We start from the raw sequence: 13,753 nt of genomic DNA on the forward strand, positions 1-13,753 counted from the left end.
TTTAACCAACCAGACGCTGTCTATCTGTCTGGGCCCACAAAACTGGTGAAAAAAAAAAGAGAAATAGAAATCACCCAAAGTGGGGCAGCTTATGAAAAATATGGCGCAAAGGGGTTAAATGACGTATGCATTGCAGCCATTTCTCTTATTCTCCGAGCAACTGACTCTTCATTTGCCTGCCGATGTCTTAGTTACCCAAAGCGGAAGCTCCGAATTTATCATGGCCCCCGACAGGACTCTGTTTGCATTTTATGAGTGGCCAAAAGGTTTCGAAAATATGTATTTTTGGACACCCGAAAAAATGTGATCAATAACGCTTGAGGTGGAAGGACTCTCCTTCGGTGGGCAAACAAATGTGCAGTCATTTTCGGTTTTCTGGGGCCGGGAAGCAGGGAGAAAGTTTGATCTGCCCCAAAGTGAAATAGAATGATGGGTTAAATGGGAAAGGGAATGGATAGGAAACTCTGCCTGTGGAATGTTCCGATTAAGTCTGGTCTTCACAGAGATAGTCCCCCCGGACTAAACGAATGTAATTTGCCTCACCTCTCAACTGACTGTGACTTTTCTCTGATTAATGCCAGCAATTGGCAGAGATATTTCATTTAAATTATACATAAGCAGTAAATAGAGAGAGAGAGAGATGAGACCCCAAAAAATATACAGAGACCGCACTGCAATAAAATATATTGTACGATTGTCTGATTATCAGCACAACCGCAAAACAATTTAATACTAAAACCCAAGCCACATGCTCGGGCACGCGTTCCAGTTCCAATTTCCAAAAGTCTTTTGGGGGGTTGGAGAGCCGCACTCATGATAAATGCACAAAATCTGCAACAAACTGTTGAAAACACGCGCTACATCAGATCAGAGATCGGGGTCAGGGGTGGTAGAAACAGGAACAGAAACAGAAACAGGGTTTTATGTGGCATATAGAATTACAATCTGAATGTACATGCTCTGTTCCCTTTGACAAATCGCCGAGAGGAGTCGAGTTACCCGCTCCGAAGATCTATGCCTAGATTCCTAGATTCAGATTAGCATTGTTGTAGGGCCCAGCCCACAAATTTGTGCATATCACTGGCCAGGTGAAAGTCAAACAACCCCCAACCAGTCGAAAAACCTCAATAACAATAACTGACAATGCGAAGGGCATAAATCTCCCTGGTCAACAATGCGGGAAAAGGATAATTTCGAAAAACCATTAATGGGCCGCGCACATTAACATTCTGTTTTGACAGGCGGCAGTCAAATGAGCGCAGGACATAGGGAAACCTGGATCCCTGGACAGGAAATGCAAGCTGCTGGCCAGAGAACCACAGACAGAGACTTCTGTCACTGACATTTACATGAAATAAATGTCCCCGAGATCGATACTGTGTTCCAAGAAATCGCTGTCACCAGCCAGGAAGCATTAATCATGGTAAGGAACTGAAAGAGGTTTGTTTTCTGCAGTTAGTGATGTGTGGAAGATATAGTATAGTGGTTAAAGGTCATAGGGGTAGTTAAATTGAAAGAAACAAATTACTTTATTATAAAATGTAAATGTTGTTTCCGTACTCTTAACTATACATAGAATATCTTGGATCTTATAAAGATTACCTATATGAGTGGAACATAACTTTGACATATGGGTATGATATGAGAGTTATTATACTATATCTTAATCCGTTGCGCTCATTGCCATACCTTATCTTCTTATGGGATTTCAAGTTCATTATAGTAAAAGGTGTTTTGTTTTTAACCAAGCCAATCTATAAATCGATTCCAGAATCCCTTCCGGCATCATTTAGCTCCCCTTTTGGAAAATGTCAAATACATCCGCTTGCTATTTCAATATATAATTGCAGGACAGAAGCTTAGCAACGTTAAACAAAACGCCTAATCAAATCAGACGCTACCAGCATCTGGGAAAACTTAATCGCTTGATGGGCTTAGGGTTGCCATCGGGCGAAATGCGCAACTCGCTGCCATGAAAATTGTCGACATCAAAGGCATTTTCCAGTTAATAAATGGGCAATAGGAAATGTTATTTATGGCATTATGCCAATAAGACGAGCCCTAATTTAAGGAAGCGCGCGTGGCCAGAAAGAAAAAACCAACTAAATATAACGAAATACAGACAGAGATACGGGATTGTTGTAAAATGCGATTCATTTTTAATCCAATTTGCATATGAAATGACACAAAGCCCGCTAAATGCAACCCTTAATAAGTCACCGAGGGACCTTTGGGCGGCGGTCGCTTTGCGAGCACTTGAAAATATTGTGTAAGTCCCCTCGCAACCACCATCACCACTACCACCACCCTTCGCATTTCCAATTGTCAAGGTTGGGCTTTATTTTATTTCCGGGCATTTCCTACTCAACTATAAATATGTCAAAGTTTCTGGTTACCATGGCCCATTGGTTCCAACTTCCACCCCCTTGCGCTGGCCAAAAAAAATTTTTAAGTATTGTCAATATTAGTAAATATTAAAATGTGTAAGGGTTGCTCTGCACTACACCCCACTGAAATGCCAAATTTGTGTAAGCCGCAAGTATTACAGGCATTGACATTACCCTACTGCCAATTTTTCACTTTCCTATGCAATTTGTGTAATTTTTTATTAAAGACATTAGTCAAATAAGTGCATACACACGGGGCCGATCGCTTCTCATATGACGCCGCCGGGCATTAATCTGAAATGGCAAACGCCCATTCGCCAAGGGAAACCAGAGCAGCATCCATCCCAAAAAAGCACCAACCCACACCCAACCACCCGAAAGCCATTCATTTTCTGCCGACCCACCGTGTGTGCGTCATTTGTTACATTTATTATACATTTTCTACAATTTTCTTTTTTTATGCTGCTGCCGCTGTTGCTGTTGCTGTTGCTGTTGCTGCTTTTGGTCTCAGTGTTTTCGATCTAAACGGATTTGGTTACCCGGCACTCACACTTGCCCATCGCCTCGGAGAAAATTAAACTTTTCGCTTCGCTTTTGTCCGGGGCACAAAAACATTTCATGCACTTATGACACCCACCCATCCAACCATCGAACCACCCCCTGAAAACCAGCCAAACTTCCCCCTTTTCTGGGCAATGACTTTTTCGGGCTCGGACCAAGCCCAGTTTTTATTGCGGCCCTGCTTTATATTGGCTTCATTTTTAGTTACTCAGCTGTTTCGGTTTTCTTTTTTTTTTTCATTCAATGTATATATATTTATAGGAAGGGGGAGGAAGAGTTGCAGCAAATGCTGCAGAGGGGTTAATGTTGCCATGGCTGTGTTATTGTTGTCACGATTTTCACATATTTCATAAATCCAGCCAGATTGCTAATTTGTGCTCTAAATTTGCACAAATGCGGAAATATTTGGTTATGGCTTTCGGTTGGATTTTACTCTGTCATTATGATATTTATTGGTTTCTATTTATCAAATTGGATTTTCCAATCTGATTTAACTTTTTCCTGTGGTTTAAAAGATTGAAAGTTGGGCAAACAAACGCCGAAATGACAATTATTTGGCAGCTGCTAAAGCTTAATTAGATTTATTTTTTTCCTCGGATGACTCTTTTTGTGCAGCTAATGAGCAAAACTAACGACCCTTACCATTTCTTAGCTGATTCGGAGAACTTAACTTATTGGTCAATTTTCGCATTTTTGATACCATCATACTTTTTTGAGAAAAAAGTCTAAAAATGTACATTTCTAACTGTGAATACAAGTTCAACAAGGTATTGCATTCTATAATTTGAGCACTTTCTGGAGACGTATTGGTCCAAATACTGCGTTTTTTGTGCGAAAAATCAGGATAACGATTTATGACCAATATTTGGATTAATTTTTTTTTGTTTTTGCTCATAAGTTGGTCAAAACAAGACGTATAGTGAAAAGAATGACTGCTTTGTGCAGCTAACAACCCGAACTTACAAGTTATGTCCTTGTCCGACCGATTTCGGAGACTTCATTTTTTGGCCAATTTTGCATTTTTGATAAAAATTGTCAAAAATTTAATTTTCCCAGATTTGAATGCAACTTGATTGAGAATCATGGCAATCAAATTACGAGCCCGACGAAGTATTACATTCCACATTTGGACCATTTTTAGCTTTGCAATGGAAAAAAAACGGATTTTTTGCGCCCAAAATGAAGTATACGTCTTTGGACAGCAGAGATTTCGATTTTTTTGCCGTTTCTTAGCTCTAACCTTGTCGAAACAAGACACACGGCTAAAACAGTGAGTGTTTTATGCAGCTTACAACCAAAACTTGTAACCCCTATACCTACTTTTAACAATATTGTTCTGATTTTGTTGGGGCAAGTGCTGATTTAATGGCTAAAAAGTCAAAAAACCTATTCTTAACAGAAATTTGCAATATTATCTGCGGTTTTTTAGCTCTAGTTCAGTCGAAAAGAGGCTCACAGCCATAAGAACGACTGTTTTGTGCAGCTAACGACCCGAAATTGCAAGAAATTTCCTTGTCCGATCGATTTCGAAAACTAAATTTTTAGGCCATATTTGCATTTTTGAAATTTAATTTTCCCAGATTTGAATGCAACTTGATTGGGAATCATGGCAATCAAATTTCGAGCCCTACGAGGTATAACATTCCACATTTGGACCATTATTGGCTTAGTTATAAACAAAATACTGATATTATGGCGCCAAATCAAGAGCTTGCCTTTGGCAGCAGAAAGCCGTGATCTTCTACCTTTCTTAGTTGTAACTTTGTCAGAAAAAGTCCCATGGCTAAAACAACGACTGATTTATGCAGCTAACTACCGACACTAAAGCCCCCTATACTTGTTTTTGTTTTGTTCTGACTTTTTGGTGCGACTTCTGATTTAATGGCTATCCCTCATTTTTCGATTTTGGGGAAATCAATTTGGGCCCAAATTTCGCATTTTTGATTATCATAATTCATCCTAATTTTCAAAATATGTCTAAAAATCGACATTTTAAGGTGTGAATGCTACTCAACTAGAAATTCAATTACGGATCGAATGATGTATGACGCTCCATGTTTCAACAATTTTTAGGAATGTTGTAGAAAGAAAGAATATTGACCTTTTAAGACACAAAATCAAGATTATGATACATGCTCTCTTTTGGTAGTATTTCTAATGGATCTCAAGTTGTAAATTTGTCAAAAAAAAACTTACGGAACAACAGTTCTGTGCCGTTACTTATTCTTACATATTAGGCTAATTTCAACTCATTCTTGTCAGTTCTATGGCTTCGATTTTGATTACGGGTCTCGGTGACTTTTACCTTGTGTGCGATTAACGTAATTTAACAGTTGCACGTATCACATTTATTGGTTCTGAGACACACGCATGTGTGTGCGTAAAAAATAAGGCCATAACTATATAAACAAACGATGTTCTGTCCCTCCGAGTGTTTACCTTTGCCATCGACATCGAGTTGGCTGGACTATTAAACTAATTTCCAGTTGTCATTGACGAGCACGCACAGGCCAACTTCCAGCTCTCCCATATATACATATATATTTCCCAGATCCAAGAGAAACACGCATGGCAAATGGTTGTAACTATGGGTAAACTTAAATTCACCCTGAAGGAGAAGTCTGGTAGTTCCGATTCCTACAATTCCTGCACTAGGCTGCTGCATCCTGTTGCCCCACCGCCGGCAAAATGCCGACTTTCATGCAAATGAAGTTGATGCAGTAGCAGGATGTGTCAGGTAGCTACACGACTCCTCAACGCTGGTAGGCATTTCTGCTCAAATTCCATATTTACTGTCAATGTTAATTGCTCAGAATTGCACTAAAGTGTTGACTTTTGTGCCGCACAGGAAAAGCTGAAAGCTCGCTCTGCATGCAAAGGCCGAAAAAGCCAGAAGTTGTGATTCCATCGGAGAAGTAATTGGCCCGAACATTCAATTATGCTTTGGCAGTAGCAGAGTAGACGACTTTCAGATAAAAAGAGTTTAAAACTGAGAGCACTTCAGGCGTTTAAAAACAGAAAGTGTGTAAAACTCATTTAAGAGTTCTTAAAAGTGGTCACGAGTCTCAGTGGGAAAACAAATAGGTTTCTATTTTTTCAACAATTCCCTCCCTGCTTTCCTTTTTTTTCCAAGGAATCATTTACCGCTCAAGACAACGACATATGCCGGATTAAGAATATCCTTCGAACCCATCTTGGGACACATGGCTCACATCTCCTTAGGGCTGCCTTTTGCCGTTCTCTCTCATTGTCATTGTCAGATGCCGCCTTAGTCTCGTCTTACGCGCTGTGTTAATTATACTAATTGCACTAAATCACTTGAAAATTTCGGAAAAGAGCTGGTAAAGACTCTCGTCTCTCTTTCGTGTAAAAAATGGAAACTGAAATTAGGGCGTAGCACATTTCACCTAAGTTCCATATGGGGACTTAACGAATTGTCAACGCAGCCTGTGGGAAAATGCCTTTAGGAAGTGCTGGTGTAATCCTAGCCTAGCCATCCTGGCATGTGGTATTCGAGTATAAATTCTGGAATCACTGCCTATGGGCGGGTTAATACTGCCAGAATACCATAATATAATAAGCACAGTCTTCTTTTCTTGTAAACGTAATTAATGGTTAAAGGCGGAGACTTGAAGGATGTGTACCAGAAGAAATCCAAGTCGGAAGGGACTTTAAAAATGGGCTCTACCAGATTCATCTATTTCAGGGAGGCAGCTCAATGGCAATAATGGAACCACCTCCCTTGAAGAGATTCCCAGCCATATTTTTACCCCTTGGTGCTTAAAATTTGACACATCTCTTCGTATGTTCTGCTCACCACCAGAGTTAAATGCACACCTCAGACCAGGACATTCTTGGAGCCCATTCTTGAAACCAAAAGAGATCAGGAAAACAGACTTAAACAGAGTCTTAAAACTCAGTGACTAATTTCTCTCCGTGCAGCGGCCATTGCAACGGGTTCCCGCTTGCATTTTCGCAGGATTCGAACCAATTTGTGCTCAGCGTTAATAACAACGCATGGACTATAACAATAACCCACATCAATACGGCGGCACGTAGCGGCTGCACGTGGTAAGGAACATGATGTAGGATGAGGAGTACTCAGTACTGAAGAGAATAAGGAGTAGGAGCAAGAGCAGGAGCCCATGCTGTGCGGCAAACAAGGTGAACGGGCAAGGCCGAGCTGCCAAGCAGCGGGGAATGCAATCAGCAAAGATGTGCATGCCAGAGAAACCTCTACTTCACTCCACCAACCACCCACCTCCAACCTGCCAACCCCACTCGGTTCATCACTCATCCAACAGGCACAACCCCTTTTGCCAGAATCCTCCCATCAAGGACACCACCCCCTTATTGTTGCACACGCGTGTCCAAAACACACGCGCGGCATCTTTTGAGAGCGCTGTGGAAACTGGGCCTGCCGCTGTACCTCTTCCTGTGCCCCTACCCCTAGCCCTTCCTATAAACCGAAAGCCCTAAGACCCCCAACTCTCTCATTATATTTGTGCATTGACTTTGCACATGCCCAAAAACTGGAGTCGTCTTTCCTATTTGCACAAGTGTTCCGTGTTCCGTGCGCTTTGAGCAACAATAAAAGAGATTAATAGACATGCGGGAAAGGGGTACCGTGTTCCTGGAAAGTCCTCGATTCGGGAAGGGGTAAGCTGCCAAGCCACATACAATAATTGGTGCCTAAAAGGCTTGCATATTTGTCTGAGAGAGAAGGAGAGGGGGTGGTGGAGGATGGCCTGTATATGGCGGCCATACAAAGGACCTCGACTTCTGCCGGCCAGAATGATCGATCTGAAAAATATTTCAATTTAATGAATTGCGTGCTGACAAAGGGTTAAGCGGGGGTGGCTGCTGGACACTGTGCACAGTGGGTTAAGGGAAAAGCTGAGCTGAGAAACTATGATTATAATAAGAGAAATATTTCATTAGGTAAACCAAAAACTTATGACTAAAAGAAAGAATGGAGTTTATCATTTAAAAACCAAAATTTTGAAATAAAATCTTTCTGAATGGATAAGTTTGTTATCAATTTGAATCTTCTTACTTAAAGTTTCTGGTTGGTATGATAAAATGGTAACTAAAACAAGTTTCATTACATAGAATAACTATCTATTAGAACCTTAACCCACTGTGCCCTTGGACTTAGTCACTTATAGATCTTTGTGGTGCGCATTAACGGCAACTTTAACGCGCTTATCGCTATTAATGAGCAAATATGCAACTCAAATACAGCCGTTTGTCGGAAGGATGAGAGATGAGGACTCGCAGGACGAGAATGATGATGTGGCAGGCTTTGGTGGTGGCTGCGGTCTGTCAATCAAACTGCTTCAGGAGAAGGGTTGCCATAAGCCAAAAGGCCTCAAGTGCCATTCGGCGGTGGGCAGATAAGAAATTGGAAGACGCTCCAGTTACAACCCCCCAATGGAAAAATATCCTTGAAAGCCTCCCCCCTCCGAACTTAATAACCAATACCCAAAGCCCCTGTCCTTCTCTCTCCTGTCAGTTATGACAGTTAAATGTTGACGCTCGAGTGGCTGCACAAATTTTCCTACCTCTCTACCTGGGAAACGCATTTTTAATTTTACAGTTTTGCCAGGCTATCCGTTTTCCACTTTCCAGTTTCCACCACTTTGCACATAATTTAGTCATTTCATTTGAAACGCCCCTTCGCCCTCAGTATGCGCGATCTGTCAAATGTCAAATGCATGTCAAAGGCAACATGTCAGAGCCATTTCCAACGCTTTTCTTTTCGTTTTTTCTTTTTTTTTGTTATATTTTGAGTATTTGGGTGCCCGTTCTGCTCGTTTTTTCATAGTTGGGCCAGGCGTTAAATGTATTGGACAGCAGTCTGGGACTCGGGAGTCCCTGGCACTTTGTCTGGGTCTGGGTCTGGTCCTGGTCCTGGTCCTGGCTCTAGATCCTGTTCCCTGTTACAGAGAGAACTGGGATCTCTGGGTATCTGGGATCTGGGTATCTGGCATTCTGGCATCCTGGGGGTGGTTGATTGTCATTTTTTGCGTTGCGGCAATTTGCGGCTTTTGATTAAAAAATACACACACCAAAAATACGCCAAGGGAATAATGCGAGTCGTGTTGCTGGCATTGTTGTTGTTATTTTCGTTGTCCTCGCAAATGGGTTTTGCATTTTTGGGGTTCTGGCTTTTCAATGCTTCCTCAGTGTTTTCATTTTTCCACCGCCTTTCTGCCCTATGCAGCATGAATATTGGCGTAGTTTAATTTTTCCAAAGTGTCAGAGTTTTGTATGATGGGCGAAGGGAATTGCAGCTACGCTTGGCAGGCGTCATCTAGCACTTGGAACTTTCATTCCATTTTCCATTTGGCATTAAAAAATCATTGGAAACGATTTGGTATTATTTGGATATTGTAGGGGTTTCTTTATTTTTTATTAAGTTAATATGATTGAGTACCGCTAAATGATTAATTTCAGAAATGGAAGTTTATCGTTTCATTGGGAATATTCATTGTTATTAATGGAAGACTTTGATTTGCTATAAAATCCAAACCAAAAGCCATTTCGAATCATTGACAAATATTTTAATTAATTAGATAGAACTTTCATCTACCATATGGAGTAGCCCTAATAAATTTGATTTTCCAAGCCGTATGATCATATTTTACATACCATTTACCCGCATTTGACACACCATCGCTTGTCGGCACAGCTGTTGGCATTTTTGATCCCCTTCCGGAGGAGAGCTTGTGGAGATATTTTGAAGGCTTGTCAGTGCTCTAATTGCTCCTACCACAATGCATCCACAACATTAATCACGGGACTACCCGCTCAACTCGGCGGCTCAAATGCGCCAGAAAAAATTGGAAATCACAGTCATTTGCTAAGCGATAGATAGGTCCATCTGCAGGATGGTAGAACGCAGGATGTTGGAACAACGACTACTGGACTCCAACCCCTTGGCATTTGAGTTATTGTCCCTGGGCTTCGATGCATTCGAGTGTGACGCGAACTTTTTGCGCCCCGGCCTTTTAGTGACGGGCGGGAAATGGATAGTGGAAATGGGTGTGGGTCTGAGTTGGATCTAGATGAGGGGAACGGGCGGCTGGAAAACAGACCGAGGTCGGAAAGGAAAGGAAAGTTGTCGCGTGCACGGCCGGAACTGACACAGGAAGCGCCGTACATCAGGCGAACGCGTTGACAATGCAACTCAGGGGCTGAGGTTTGATGGGGAGGGGGAAAAACTCTGATTCGGAATCGGAATAGCGGCAGGACATACGCAGTACATTGGCCAAAGGACCCTTGCAGCTATATGCCGCATTATTAGCTGTCAGTAAACGGAATTGTCGCGTCGCGACGCGACTCTACTCAACTCTGCTCAAACTCTCGTTTTTCTTCCTCCGGCAACATTTTAACATAATTGGCCTTTATGTCATAAAGGCCGCTGAACGAAAATGGAGGGGTGCGCCAATCACTTTTTACCACTCGCTAACCAATTTTGTATCTGCAACTTTGCGCTTGAATGCATGCAACAACTTCTCTAGACCCATTTGCCATCTCAATCCCAATACCTTCCCCCCAAATGCGAATCATCGTTGTTGTTCGCCTCCTCCAGTCTGATCCATTCCGACCAGCAGAAACCCAGAAAACAGAAACGGGCCAGTTTGGTTGAGTTGTGTTTGCGTGGCTGCACTTCGGCAAGTTAATTTCGCAAAGGCAACAGAAAAAATCATATTAAGTGGATGACGAAGGAGTAGTCTAGCCAGGGATATCCTGGAAAGGATTACTTCTAAGACTTGAGTTTGATTGAGTTCTGTAAAACCTCGTAGAGAATAGAGAAAATATTCCCATTCCTTGATCAAATCATAAATGTCATCAAGTTATCAATACAAACTCCTCTTTAGTCTAAACAAAGGCTTCCTAGATATCTTAATCCTGGTCTATTTACCCCCCAAGAATCCCTAACTATCCATCCCGAAACAGGGTAACTCTGATGGTAAAAAATAAACTCGTTTGCCTTTTCTTTGGCGCACAAAATGGCTTGGAAAATATTTTTCAATCACTTTAATTGTAGCCAAACCCAAAGGATGGCTCGCAGAGGGGGCCTGAGTGCCAGACATCAAATTGCATTGGTAGTATAGTACGTATACGCGGGGGTATTGGTTGCCCTGCCATATGTTGGCTGACTCCAGGCCCCCCATCTTTTTTTCTTTTCCATATACAAACTCCGGCAAGAGCAATGCAAATTTAATGTTGTCAAGCTGTCGTATCATGCTGAAATATGCGCATGTGGGGAGGTTGGATGAGGGGGTGTATCCCTTCAGACAGCCCCCAAAGGCAAAGGAGGAGGGCAAAAGGAAAAGTCGAATGTAGTCACATGTCCACCCAGGCCAAGACGTAATACGAAACGGTGTACCCGTTCCACGGCCACCACCCGATATGCATACTTATATAGCTTACTTATTCTAAGATAATGCCGACGAGCTGCAAAGAAAAAGGGTACAAATTTCCTGTACTTCCGCCGCCTGTCACACAGCCTGTATGTTTGTGTGTGTGTTTGTAGGGGGGTATTTTTCAGGATGGGTGTTTCCAGGATGCATGTGGAACGTGGTTATTATCGCCTGCAATGTCGCCCCATCCAGGAGCTTATTTAACTGCCGGGCATTTGTAATAAAACTCAAGCGCATAATTGTTTGCCATATTTCTGAAACCCGAAATGGCAAAGTTGGGGAAGAAAATGAACCCCTTATCCCGACCTCAACCCCAATCTATTCCCAGCCGAGTTCGTGTCCTTTTTCCCCACTGCATATCCGTTTTCCTTTTGGGGGTGCGGCCACCACGCCAATTTATGAGCAGGTGGAATTTTTAAGTAGTGTGTGCTGCCTTCGGGGAGGTTGGCGTTGAGGTGATTTCTGAGCTGATTGCTTTCGAATTTTTGATGAGGCTGCGTTCGGGCTGGCGAGATGTGCATATCTCGCACCAAACTACCACACTGAACTCTGAGCCCTGAACTCATTCGGTTTTATTGGCTAGGAAAAGTGTGTATGGAGGCCAAGCACTTTGTGGGGCAATTTGATTATGGAAATTACGCTCGTAGCCGTCGAGCAAATCTCTCTCTAATGATAACCATTTATTTATTTATGGTGGGTTCAGTTTGAAATCTAAAATTGCCTTTCTAAATTACTCACCTGTTAGCTCTGATCTGGCATTCGCTTTCAACTGTCCGGGTTAACTTTAGGGTTTAGATATGTCTCATGATACCCCTTTTCCTGGACATAACTTTCTGAACATTCTGACTTCGAACATTTTAAGGACTTACCTTTCCAATAAATCGGTTTACTCTTAAATCTAATTGACTTATTTCTACATTTTCAACTTCCTCAGTAACTAATTATGTACCTTTCTTACCCTCAAACTTATCTGCCGCTTTGACAGCTTCTCATCTGAAAGTCAAATCCCTGAAAGTCCTTGCTTGCTTACAATTATAAGCATATTTGATGCCAGCCTAACTCCACACTACCCATATACCCAAGTAATTCCTTATCTCATTGCCGCCAAAAACTTCAACCAAGGGCCAATCAATGGCGTTACGCATACGCCGCGTAAGCCGCAACAACATCCTGCCTGCAAGCACAACAAGTGCTTGGATCTCTATAAAGACTTCGTCTCCTTGTCGTCCTTTGCCTTACAAAGGCGTCGCCAAGTCTCGCCTTCAGTGCCACGCCCCCGCTGGCAGCGAACACGCCCACAACGGCGACACTTTCGCGCCCCTTTTGTCAAGCGGCAACTGACAGACAGACAGACGGACGGACGGACGGACGGCTTTTAGGGCTGAAAGCTGCTTTATATGCACACGGCGTATTCATCAAAGTGGTTTTTATATTACGTGATATTTTCTGCTGCCTTTTCCGCTTAATTTTTTCCACGCTTCCTTTTCTTTTTCTTGTTTTTCGCTTTTCGTTGTTCGTTTTTTTCTTGCCAAACAACAAAATTTTGTTGACAATATTTTTCGCCTCACTTTTTTGTCTTGGCAAAAGTTTTCACTGTTTTTTCTGTGTGGGCGTCGCTGGCAAGTGTTTCTTTTTTCCCTAACGAATTCATAAATATTCAAAACGCATTGGAAATTCTTTCTTTTCGCGGTATAATTAGGTTTTAATCATCATCAGCTCCTCATTTTATGGGACGGCCTGCCAATAAGGCTGACAAAGTTGTCGACTAAGACTAGTGCAATCAATTCTGACAAATCAGGCCAAATTGACGAGCCCATAAGCCTGACAGAAAAGGGAGAATATATATATATTGCGGAGTTTCCATTTCGCGGAAGACTAATAAAATGCTCTGTCGCAGTCAACGTATTCTCAAAATTGACGTTCATTTTCTCTTTTTTTCCTTTCTTACCCGTTTGAATCCTGCAGCAATGGCATTTCGAAGGAGAGCCGGAGTTCAATCCTCCATTTCATCGACTGCTCGACGGCTTATCATCTTGGCCATGTATCAGCAGCCGGCTGATGCATCGCGTCAAAGGTTCCGCTCCACTCTGTTCCGCTGCGCAATGTATCAACCTTCATATTGACTTTCATTTTGGGTAGCAGCTTTTGGGGTCGTCGCATTCGAGGCACCTGCAACTATGCACTGGACAAAAAGGGAGAGTCATTTCTTCAAAATAGCTTTTTAAGGAACTCTCATCATTGGAATCTACTTATCTTTCCAACTGAAGAAACTTCTTTAAAGATTGTCAAAAAAAGTGAAGAAGAAACCTTCTTTAAACCTCAATCTTAAGACCAAAATCGATCATTAAAAGTGAAACTTTCTTCCCGTGCAGC

This window comes from Drosophila eugracilis, unplaced genomic scaffold, assembly GCF_018153835.1.
Source record: "Drosophila eugracilis isolate 14026-0451.02 unplaced genomic scaffold, ASM1815383v1 contig_1765, whole genome shotgun sequence".
NCBI classification, from domain to species: Eukaryota; Metazoa; Arthropoda; class Insecta; order Diptera; family Drosophilidae; genus Drosophila; species Drosophila eugracilis.